The sequence below is a fragment of the Wasmannia auropunctata genome, unplaced genomic scaffold (genome assembly GCF_000956235.1).
Source record: "Wasmannia auropunctata unplaced genomic scaffold, wasmannia.A_1.0 LD336076.1, whole genome shotgun sequence".
NCBI classification, from domain to species: Eukaryota; Metazoa; Arthropoda; class Insecta; order Hymenoptera; family Formicidae; genus Wasmannia; species Wasmannia auropunctata.
Genome location: NW_012026814.1, coordinates 4,748,923 through 4,761,827, shown reverse-complemented (window position 1 = coordinate 4,761,827; position 12,905 = coordinate 4,748,923). Strand labels below are relative to the sequence as shown.

At 35.7% G+C, this 12,905-nt stretch overlaps 1 long non-coding RNA gene across 1 annotated transcript; it reads left to right on the top strand.

The window, feature by feature from the left end:
• The first annotated feature begins 8,697 nt into the window (after nt 1–8,697).
• Nucleotides 8,698–12,681, top strand: LOC105449327. Its single transcript, XR_974332.1, has 2 exons — nt 8,698–8,975; nt 12,045–12,681. It is a non-coding gene; the product is annotated as an uncharacterized LOC105449327 (long non-coding RNA).
• Nucleotides 12,682–12,905: the final 224 nt, after the last annotated feature.

Sequence of the window (12,905 nt, the reverse complement as noted above, 5' to 3'; positions counted from 1 at the left end):
TCTGAGAATTTGAATGTAAAAGTAGAATTGTTATTAAACAACAATTTTACGCACGAGAAATAATGCCCGCAGAATAAAATTTAGCTTTTAACTCGCAACAATGCGCTCTTATAAAAAAAGACTAATAATTAATCGAAATGAAATAGAAGTGGCCAAACGTTAGAATGCGCAATCTTACTAAAAATGTCAAAACAAGACTACAGTTATAGATCGATAGCAACTGTGCATTAAAGATTGTATGTATCGACTGAAGATTGAGCATCGTCGAAAGACGGTTCGTTTCACGCATTAGAAGTCTTCAAACGTTTGGCCAAAGAGAATCTGATGTATAATTATTATTGGAATTAGAACTTTCTCTCATTCCCTTATATCAATATTAAATATTGATATAAGATATTGATCATAAAAAAACAAGAAACGACATTTTGTTGAACAAGCAGCAAGATTTAAATATTTCTGTTTAATTTATTTCAGTTGAAACCAAAATTCCAAATTTTGGAATTTATTATTGTAAGTATACATTAGCTTTGTTATTGTTATTTATTAAAGAACTGTGTGTGTATGAGTACTCCCGTTCTTGGGTTGTACTCACTTTTTTTGTTTCGATTGAATTAAAGAGTCTTCTTTACTTCCTCTACATTACTAACAACTTATACGAATAGATATTTGCACGCAAAGTTTAATATTGCAATACACATATAGATATTACTTACATTACGCAATTAAAATTGCATTATCGCAAGTGAAATATCCCTCCTGAATGTTAGAATAAATTGTGATGTTCTGTTGATATTGGCTCAAAAGATTGCGTTCTATTTGGGGTTCCATATTTTCTTCACAATTCCTTAAAGATGAATAAAGTGGCACGTGGTTTCTCTCCATCCATCATCGGTCATCGGTCTCTAAGCGACATCTAATAAACACGAATTTCCTGATATACTTTGAGTATTTTCAGTGTTATACTTCAGACTAAAATATATTCACAAATAACAAATAATAATTAATAGTATATATAAATATATTTCTATAAATATAAGTTTTTTATTGTATGTATAATACATGCTTTCAAAATCGTTATTTGCAAATATATTCCAATTGCTTCAGTTCAAATAAAAAATCAATAAAATACTTACTTAAAAATTCTTTTCGAAATCCAACCATTGATTCGCAGCAGGAATGTTGAGAATTACATGTATATTCGTCAAAGAGAATGCCTGGTTTGCAATACATATCCGTTGAAATCATCCTTGCTGCCATGCAATTTCTTTTCATAAGTCCGGGATGTTTTTTGAAAACATTTTCTTCTAATTGGCATAATTAGGTGGATGAAGAATACCAATGCTATCTTCGATACTTTTTGAGGCTGTTCAATGCGGTAGCATGCAGAAGATTTGAATGAAAATTTTCCATCGCCGCGAAACGCGGTCAATCCTCGCCGAGCGTGTTGTTCGAATACTGCTTGTACTTTGAATATCAGTACTCTACGTCTCTCCCTCTCTCTTCGCCTTTCCTTCCTCCATTTGCACTTTATATCAGTATACGCGCTAAATTAAGACTTCTATATATTTGCACATGCTCGCCTCGCAGGATTTCTGTTTTCATATATTGTAGAAACGGAGAACGAGGTCAAGAACCCGAGATTGGCAACCAGAGGATACATTCCAATGATGTCTCCGATGTTTATATTAATCTGTATTATTATTCGAATTTAGCTCGAGAATTTTTCGCAGCGGTGTTAAGCCAATATATTGCTGAGTACTTACTGTGGTTGCCACGTCGTCTTATGTCGTCCCTCGTCCCTGCCGTTTTTCGAATCTGGCTGGTTTCCACCGAGGACGGACGATCCTTTTTACTTTCCCCATCGTCTACAAGGATGTTTTCCCGGTCAGTACTTGGCATCTTCACAGACGATCGTCCATCGTTTCCCGGATCTACGATCCTCGGCGCGAGGTGTCCCGTCGGGCGACGGTTGCGGCCGGATGAGAGATTTCAATCCGGTGGGAGGTCGATTCGGCAACGCCGGGCTAAAGATCACGGGACCCTCGGAGGTTCGGGTCATGCTTGCCATCGGGCGCGGGGCGAGCGATACTACGAGGAACGAGAAGGTAGAGAAGCGAACGGCGAGGCGAAAGAGAAGGAGAGGAGAGGAAGAGAGGGCCCTCCGAGGGTCACGCAAGCGCACAGTCGCTCGTCCGGTCGCAAACTGAACCGTAGGCCTGCGCACGTTGGGTCTTTATGTTCCCCACGATACTAGCCGGAGTCCGGAGAACCCAGTCCGCTCGGTAGTCCGTTCCCCACCTGGACCACGTTTGCACCCCCCACCCTTGCTGAATGCCGTGGGGTGCTCGTCAGTATTTACCGCCACCTCGACGCTAACCCGACAAACTAGTCAGCCCCACCACCGCGGTACCCGCGCCGGGTGGCCGCCGCTTGGATTGGGGGGAAACCGCCGTGCCGGGATCTCACTCGTGAAAAGCACCCCCACGTCTCGGAGTCAAACATCCCCACCTCGATCCTCTCTCGGCCGAAAACGCCGATCCAGCGCTTCTCTCCGTGCAACATCACCAACATCCTATCGCCGTGCCCCACTACGCTACGTTGGACCCCCACTATGGACGACGGCGCGTCCCGTGGTTTGTGCGACGTCGAACTGATAGACAAGCCTCCGGTATCACGCTATTGGTGGTCGTTGGATAATACTGCTTTTACCTATATTCCTCTCGGTCTCTCTCTCTCTCTCTCTCTCTCTGTCTCTATCTCTGTCTCGGTCTCTGTTTCTCTCATCGCCACCGTTTGCAGATGAGGGTGGTAAACGACGCGCCTTCCCCCACTCTTGAAAACAATCGGGACACAGATTCGAATTCGAATTCTCCATTTTTCTACCGACGACCGTTTTGACGGTTGACTAATTAATTTTGTCCCAACGGTCAATGTGGGCACATCGTGTTTAGGTGTTCCTTGCAGTACCACCACTCGCGCTTCCCCCGCGATGAACGAGCCGTTACGCTCCATTCGCCCACTCGTTATCGCTCGTACGCTTCGCCCTTCATTCGTTATGACGTCAAGATCCGCAGCTTTACCGTTAATTCGCTCACAAATAATATACCTACATATGGCAAATGAATCAGATTGAAATCGTTAGTTAAGGTGATGTTCATTCGAGTAAGACAAAATTGCATAAAGAATATTAAATCAAAAATATATTGGCAGTCGCTGATATAAAAAAAAAACGACGAAAAGAGGGAGGGAAAAACACTTTGCGTTGTGTGACAGAACAACGACAGCTGCCCTATAAATAGGTGCATGTAATAACAGCCTCGGCGAAAATTGTCCGACACGCGAGGACGATGTGGGAGTGGCAGGAACCAGGATTACGCAGGAAATGCGTTTGCGGTATCTCACCGGGGTTTTAGGGGTAATAGGTGCAATTTTCGTGCTTTTTTCAGTTACATCGCGGAGAATTTCCGCAGCAGTAATACTCCCGCGAAAAAGCATATGTCGCGTATATCCGTTCGTGAGAATTTAGTAATACGATGCCAGTTTTTCGTAACAGCCTTCTTCGATAGTTTCCTTTTGAGAGCCACGCACGATGAATATTATTTTGTTTCATAAGTTAATATTTCTATATAAATCCCAGCAAACACAGATAACTGCAATGTTCCAACATTGTAACATTTCAGCTATAATGCAGAAATATTACGTTGTTGCTGCAGTATTGTAGTTAGGGGAGAGTTGCCAAATGCGTACCGGTCTCATAAAGCGTACTTCTTCAATATTTTATAGTTCCACTTAATAGAAGCAACATTTAGTAACAAAAATATGAAGTAAATAAGAAATGTGTAAGATAGACAAAAAATGAACAGATTACATCTTGTTTTGTGCATGCTACCAACATAAAAAAAATCAGATTTAATTGATGTAAATTTTTGATCAATTTATGTAGCTGATACTAATGTAACTATGCAATTTTTAAGTGAATCATTATTTTTTCTTAAAAGAAAGTTTGTGATAGCATATTTTACATTCATTGTATATACGTATTTACAATTATTTAAAAAATTATATCAATATTTTTATCTTTTCAGTAAAGTTTCCTAAAACGTACCTAATCTAACCAGCATAAGAATTCTTATATCGTATCGTACAATTTAGGAACACTAATGTATCTTTATCTTTAGATCACATGACATAATCAACATTATTTATTTTAACACGATCGAAGTTGTTCTGTAGCAAGTCTGTAGAGGAAAAAACCGTCATCGAGTTGCGTAAGCAAAACAGCTATATTGTTTGATAAATTACAATTAAAGTAGGTATTAATTCATGATTCTTTTATTAATCTTATGTTTTTAATTATTTTCATTCATAAATTCAATAGTTTAGAAGGAGGTACTATTAATAAAACTCACAGGTACGATTTAGACAACCGGTTTGCTGAATCGTGCTTTTGACAGCATGTTACAAAAAAGCTTAGAACAAATTAATTTGCTATCAGTGAAAGATTTAACATGTAATATTAGATGCCGTGAACATCAAGCTACAATTTCCAACGTTCGTTTGCATTCTAAATAGTACCAAATATGAAATATAACCAAAAATATCTTAAGTGGTACGCATTCGGCAACTCTCCCCTATAATCTGTGTTTGTTGGGAAGGAAATATGCGTGAATTTTTTCGTATCCCCTTAAATATATAGCACCGTTTGACTTTGCGGGGCTGCGTGAAGTGCGTGCGTCATAAAAGGCGAAAGTGCCGTTTGGCGTACTCGAGGGATAGTTTATATCGCTCCCGCGGAAGGAAAAGTGATTTACTTCGGGGGCATAATGAGCGAGGGGTAGGACGCGAGTGAGCCCGGGGACGGGGTAGATATGCGCGGCACGCGCCGTGATTTTGTAGCAAAGGGTGCGAAACGCTGCTACGATCTGGCACGCTGCGGCGGGGCCGCAAAGCCCTCCGTGAATTCACGGACCGTCGGGCACGCCGAGGTATGAGACATAAGGCATGCTGTTTGCTGCCGCGCGCAGGGTGCACGCGTAGATTTATGCCGGCCGCATTTTTCCCTACGCAAACTCGTCCGACGGGAAAAAATACTCGTTTTACTTGTCTGCCCATGCGGAGTGTTCGTCTAATACATCGCAATTCAATTCATTGTTTTTTTGTAATTCTCCCGGTGGATAGCGACAGTTGACATAAATTAAGTATAGGTATATGTAATATTAAACTTTTGGAGATAATTTTATTTTGATTAAGTATTTTAATTATTATTAACTATTTTTATAAAATATATTTTTAACAGAAATGAAATTTCTTCTTCATCTTTTATATGCATTATAATTTTGTACACAAATATTTTTAATTTATATATTAAATATGAACAATATATTACATTATAATTTATCTAGTTTCTCAGAACCATACAATAAGTATTTATACGTATATATTTAAGCAATTGTGTGTGTATTTTTAGTAATATTTTTAGTAATAAATCTTGAGGCCGAAAATGACAATCATTTTTATTTTTACATATTTCAAGTAAGAGTTTCTCTTTTGTTCGGACGGTCTTAATTAATAATCACATAGTAGTATTTATCAAATATTTATTTATTTTTGTGAAATAAAACGATAAGTTTTTTAAATATTTTGTTAAGTTACTATTGGCGGCTACTAGTACCTTGATCTAAATAATAATGTTATAAAATAAAATTTTTTAATAGAAGCAGAAAACACTTGCGTTTCCATTAATTGCTGTCGCCTCTACTGCTAGCAGATTTATACTTTTTTATGAATATTGCAAATGACGCTTTATGACAACAAATGCATTCATTTTGTAGACACTATTTTCTTTAAGTTATAGTGACATATAGAAAACAGTAAACGAATTGTCGGTCAATCACAATAATGAAATAGTGTATGTAAATTAATTACATTAACAGTAGCAAATAATAAAGCGGTCTACAATGAAACTTAAGGCTTAATGTTTTAAAAAATTGACCAATCACAATCGGTTATTCTTTTCAAGTGAAATAAATAATCGACTATGATTGGTCAATTTTCTTAAATCTTAAGTCTTAAGTCTCATTGTATGTTGATTTGCTTACTGCTTACGTTTTTCTATTATTCCTTACATATCTCAACCGAGTAATTACAGCAATGATAGATTATATGAATTACAATATATTATGTAAAACCAAATCCTTAAAAATAGTAAATCTCTCAATAAATAGTAAAAATATGATGCATAATATGATGATGCAAAATATGATGATATAATAATACCAGGGATGATATAATCAATGTATTTGTTATATAAACAGATACATATAATTACAATCGTTAATACAAAAGAATCACGAATCTTCGTTTTCATCCTCAAAGTAGTTAACACACATTAAATTGCCGAAAGTATTTATCGGTGCGTCGTGCGAAATGCAGTGGCATGCTGCACAGGGGCACAAACGATAGTTTATTGTCACCCTCTAGGAGCGAAGGGTGAGTTCCCTGCGAGAGATCAATGGCGTTTCGCGGGGAGAAGAGGAGGGGAAAGGGGACGAGTGAATTCGATGCGGAACGAGGGAATTCTATAATTCGTGGACTACGGTCGCGTGGCACGTATACATATATATCGGGATTTCTACGAGCGCGTCTGCTCCATCGCAGTATAGAGAAACCGGAGAAAGACACCTAAATCTCCCCGCGTGGCAAATGGAGCGTCCCTCGATTCAATAGCCATAATGAAATTCACGGGCCGGAATTTCGCAGAGCGATACGATCGCGTCTGGGATGTTTCTATCGTATCGGGGAAGTGCCTCGTCGATGAAGTACTAATAGCCACGATACCGGAATCGAATCGTATAAACGGTATCATATATAGACACTGGGGATTCCCTCTCCTCTCCTTTCCCGGACGTTAAATTGATCGTTTAGTTTCAAAGAGGCAATAAAGAATAACTCTGTTTAATTTAATACGGGTCGCGAAGCGACTATTGTTCGCGTCTGCTTTAAATTGCCTACGCTCGCGAGAGTCGCACTTTTATATTACATCGTAGTGTCAAATCTACGAAATATTTTTAATTACAAATTTTCCCGTTTTTCCTCCTCCGTTTCCTCGTAGACACGCAACGATAAAGTAAAATAATAGCAGTGCAGTCGAACCTCAATAACTCGAGCCTCTACAACTCGAGAATCCCTATAAGACGAAAATTTTGTTCATTCCCTTTCCCGCTCCACTACGGAAAATCTTTGTAGGTAAATTGAAATAAAACCTACCTTAATTCAAATTATTTGTCAGATATTTAAATGGATTATTTTACCTCTGCAACTCGAATTTAAAGTAGCTAGGCCTCTATAAGTCGAATTTCTATTGTCGCTGCCTCTATAATTCAAAGTTGTAGCTATGTGTAATCTGCATGAGTAATAGCCTGGTATTTTGTTTTATGATTACATTTATTATATGTATATATGCAAGAAATAATTCACTGTTAAATATTGATTTTTTTCCCCTTAAAAACCATTATAATCAGAAAATTATAAACTTTCGTACAAAGCCTCCGTAAGTCGAATTTTCATATGTTAACCCTCTTTTACTCGAATTTCAATAAGTCGAAAACTCTATAACTTAAAGGATTTTTCTCTTCTCTTAAAAGTTATCGAGATTCGACTGTATGTAATAATAATGGCAGTAATGTAATCGCGGTCCGGTGTTGTGAAATCGTTGTTTGGTGAAAACGCAGCGCTCGTGATAAATTATACTTATCCTGCTCGTGCTGATATACATTCGCACCTGTGTCTTCATTCTTGCATCGTCATTCATCGGGGAGTTTCGATTTGCCTGACTGAAGGCCGCCGCGCGACACCGATGGAATATATGCGGGCTTAACATTGGCATTCACAGTCGATTTGTAGCGATCCAAGGTTCCGCAATGCCGAACCCCTATCTGACCCAAGGTTGCGATAATAATATTATCAGCGACTCAGCCTTCTCGCTCGAACTTTCGGAATTCGTTAACGTGCAATATTTATATCAAACACTCGATGGAATAATCTTTTTTATTCGAAGAATTTATTTTCGTCAAGCGCGATATTTTAGGGCTTTACTTCTAGCAAAACTTCTAGAATTCTTCTAGCAAACTTCTAGTAAACTTCTAGAATTGATTAAGTTACTAAATTATATTAAAATAAATATTAGAATTAATTAAATTAAAATTGTATATTCGTATTTTACAATAAAATAGAAATTAGAGGATATAAAGGCCAATGAAGCGTGCAAACAAGATGTTGCAGTAAAATTATATAATTTTATTCGATAAAATTACAGTGGAACGTTTTGACTTTACTAAGCCTTCTTTTAGCCGCTAATACAAATTTTTAAAAATATAATCAATTACATTAAATCTTACAATTAGTCGGAGAACACGTAACGTTCCTTTTCTAAGTTATAGTGTCCTGGATTTGAAATTAAGATCGCCGTCTGAAGTTATCGAAGAATTAATTAAATCGGTGTTAAAAATATATGTATATGTATACACATACACACAAAATTACGGACGATTTGGAACTGCAAATTTGAGGTACCGAAACCAACGTCGAAAATCGAAGATGAGAGCAGCCTCTGTCGGATCTGCTTCTTGTGGCTGTATGCGTGTATAGACCTCGGCCAATTTAGGTTAGTGTGGCTTTGATAAATGAGGCCATTACGTGGCTAGACCTATAATTAACCTATGCTTCGGATAAATGCATTCTCGTAATGCTCGAGACATATGTCGTTGGACATCTTGTAACCTTCGTAACCTTCCAGCCTCAGGAAGATTGATTTTATTCGTCATTTGACAGGAGAAAATAATTATTGTTATATTAACAAATTATTTAACGTGATTGATATACACATTTATGTTTATTATTTAGCGTATTGCTGTGTTTATCGCACAATAAATGTGCTAGAAAATAAAAATATTGAAATTTTACTGATTTACTGTTAGGTAAGTAATTAAATAAGTAAACTATTTAATAATAAATGTAATAGTAAACTATTTAATAGGTACATTTGATAAGCGTTTATAATAAGCGTTTACATTTGATAAGCGTTTTATCAATACGTTTTGTGGGATATTTAAAAAAATCCCTATGATAGCAAATTGTCCAGTCGAACGTTAAAGAACGTGCGATATTAATATTGAAGGGCGTGCGGATGCATTGAACGCGCATAATCGATCAGAACAATCCATAGACCTTATCTCTGGCACGTGTAACGCATCGCATCGACAGATGTGACCCGCAAATGCTATTACGTACCAAACGTGTACCTATATCTATTATCTATTATCCATCTTTTTTTCTCTACTGCATGCTATTGAACGTTTTGTTAGCTTTCGAGTCACGTGCTTAGGTGGAGAAATTTTCAATAGGCAGATTTATCGGGGTTGCCCTTCATAATTTAAATCTTTTTCGAGGAGTTTACAAAATATATCAGTTTATTAATAACACAAGAATATATTTATTTAGAGAAAAAGAATTATTGCAGTCATAATTTAACCGTAATGTGTAGTAATTTTTAATGCTAAATATATATTTATTTTAATAAAACTATAAGTATATTGTATCATTATTAATATACTAATATTATAATAACGTAATATAATTATAGCAGTAATGACCATAAAAATGGAGCTTCTCTAATTATAATTATTTTACCACATAGTTATAGTTACAAATATATTTACAGAAAAAAAATTATTGCGGTCATAATTTATATTAATTATAATATGTTGTCATTTTTTATGCCAAATATATATTTGTTTTAATAAAACTATAAATATATGTATAATTATTGCTAATATTATATAATACGTTATTATATAATAACGTAATATAATTATAGCAATAATGACTATAAAAATGGAGCGTCTATAAATTATAATTATTTTATCACATAGTTATAAATACTAAACACTTTTATCTCGGTATAGATACACGAAACGAAAGATATCACCGATAAAAGTTAATTAGTCAAGTTTTTATTGATTTCTTATCATTGATACAATTTTAATTTAATTTGCAAAGAACAATGTGAGAAATTAAAATTACAACGTAACACAGATACCGGATCTGCTGGACGAGGAATTCTTCGGCTCTTCCTATCCGACGGCGATGAGCCTCCTCGCAGCTGCGAGACGGTCGCGTGCCCCGGTCCGTAACTTAATCCCCCGAAACGAATATCCACGATACAGTTTAATTAGCTAAGTATGCCTGCGGCGGGACACCATTACACCGCACTTTGCCGCGCTATGGGGCGATGTTCTCGTCCTCAAGACAAACAGCCGGTCTCTCTCGAAAGGGTGCCTTGCATCGCACAAAATCTCTAGTCACGCTACGAAATGGAATAAACGTTATTGATACGGGCGCTTTAGCTTGAATTTAGGGGAGGGGAAGCGGGAGGAGAGAGAGAGAGAGCACGATAGGGGTGCTTACAACCACGCTGGTAAGACGTCAGGTCCTGACGGTCAGCGTAGATTGGACGAGACAGAGGGACACGCACGAAAAATTCTTACGGATCGAAGAATGGAGAAAGAATTAGGTAACACGCGCTGTCATTTCCTATTTGCTCGCTTGTACATATAAAGGGCTCCGCTAAGAAAAGAGTATTAGGTCGATCGAGTATCTATATAATTTTACAATCAATACAGAAAGGTAGAAACATGAAAATACAAGGAAAGAAGATATAGGAGTATAGAAACAGAAGTATTTTATTAAATATATGATATTTATATTATATAAACATTGAGAGAAAAGTGTTTGGTACTTGTGACTTGCATGGTAAAATAATTACAGTTGGAAGCTCAATTTTGATGTTGATTGAGTTATTTTGACTAACGTTAGTAATAATAATCTTATATTTATATTCCCGACAATTGTACTATAAATTATGATAATTTTAAATTAATATAGTGAAAACATCAAGATATAAGTAATAAATAAAATAAACATTTTTATATAATAGAACGCAATTGCGATTATCGTAAAGTTTTCTTAACATTCGCTTATCTACTATTTACATGGTAATAATAAATTAAAAATATGTAAAAGAGAAAATAAAAAATCAATCGTTTTATACTTGCATATCATAGCTGAGAGATAGTTGTAAATGTCGTAATGCAATGTTGAAGTCATAATTTGCATAAATAAAAAAAATAACTGTAAATATATATGTCTAGTTTAAAATTGACAGTAAAGTACAGTTAAATTACAGTAATTGAATTGTTTTTCTTTTAACACGTCTCTATGTGTTTTTGTATTTCTCACAGTATGTTTGTATGTAACATTACAATGTAATTAAATAATAAAGATTTATATTGCGATTTTTATTACGATATATACAGAATTGGGTAAGTTAATATATTTTTTAACTTAAGTTAAAGCAAATATTTTTTTTAATGAAGTTAAAGTTAGCAGTCTTAAAAATTTAACTTAGTTAAGATACAAGTTAATCCATAATAAAATTATTTGAATTAAAAGTTTAAGTTAATAAAAAAAAGTAACTGAACAGCTAAAAGTTAAATTTTTTTATTTTATAATTTTAGGGTTTCTAAAATTCTAAATAAAGTTTCTAAATAAAGTGTCTATTTACTTCTGTCTTACTTATATACTTATACTTATTTCTGTCAAGCCGCGGAAAGACAATCGATTTCGAAGGACTTCTTCCAACATGATTTAATGCATAGAAGGTGCGCGAACAGTTTTTTCCCAAAAGTGGCCAAACTATATTCTTAATTATATTATAACAATTGCCTTGATGTGTGTTCTTAAATTTGAGTTTGAAGACATCAACGCGGATATATATTTTATTTTGGATTTACAAGAAGCGCTAAAAATGTAACTGCTGTAACTGTAAAGAAAATTAGGTCAAAAGTTAACAGTTACCGATAAAATGTAACTAAATTAAGTTAAAAGTTAAGAGTTTAAAATGTAACTAAGTTGAGTTAAAATTATTTAACTTTTATCTTTTTAACTAGGCACTATCCAACCCTGGATGTATATGTAATATTATATAGGTAGTTGCAGGCCGCTCACTTGTGATGACGCGCGAGGCAAGTCACTCGGACATCTGCCTCTCAGGCTTCCACGTGTCAATGAAATAAAAAAATAATTGCGTCCGAGGTCGGCCGTTGGATTCTTTAATCGAAAACTATAAATCCACCGCGCGTTGGGATCCAACGCTCGCAAGCCAAATGGCTTGTCGCCGCGTCGTAATCGCGACGGTTATTGGAATCGTTCCTCAGGAATTCGATAAATTATTGGCGGTCATAGAGAATGAACGCGATACGGCGATTGGAATTGAATCGACTCACAGGAGCTTAAATGCGATGCTATCCCATCCGACAGCGGCGCTATCCCCCTCGAATGATGAATCGGATGACGCTCGATTCTCATCCGTCTGACGTCTCAATTTCCGTAGCTCGCTAGGCGGAAGTGTGATTAACAGCTTAACAAGGCACGGGGAAACAAAACTTGGCAATTTCAAATCGCCTGTTGAAGAATGCGCGAAACGATAATTCCTCACACATGTACCTACTAAAGTATCATTTTACGAATATGTAAAGAAATTCACAATATATGTATCTCGCATGCATTGCACATGTTACAACTGTAATTATTAAAATTATATTAATTATAGAAAATTTCATAGTTTGCTTTTGGAATTTTATTGACGAGATATATTTTCTCTTAATGAAAAAGTTTGCAAGAACTCTTTTGTGGCTAATATCTTTTGAATAATTTAATAGCGTTATTACTTATTAAGTTAATTTAACTTTATTATGTGTAATATTTAGTTATTTAATAAAAAATAATTATTAATGTAATTAACGTAAATTAATGTAATTTATGTGTAATATTTAGTTATTTAATAAAAA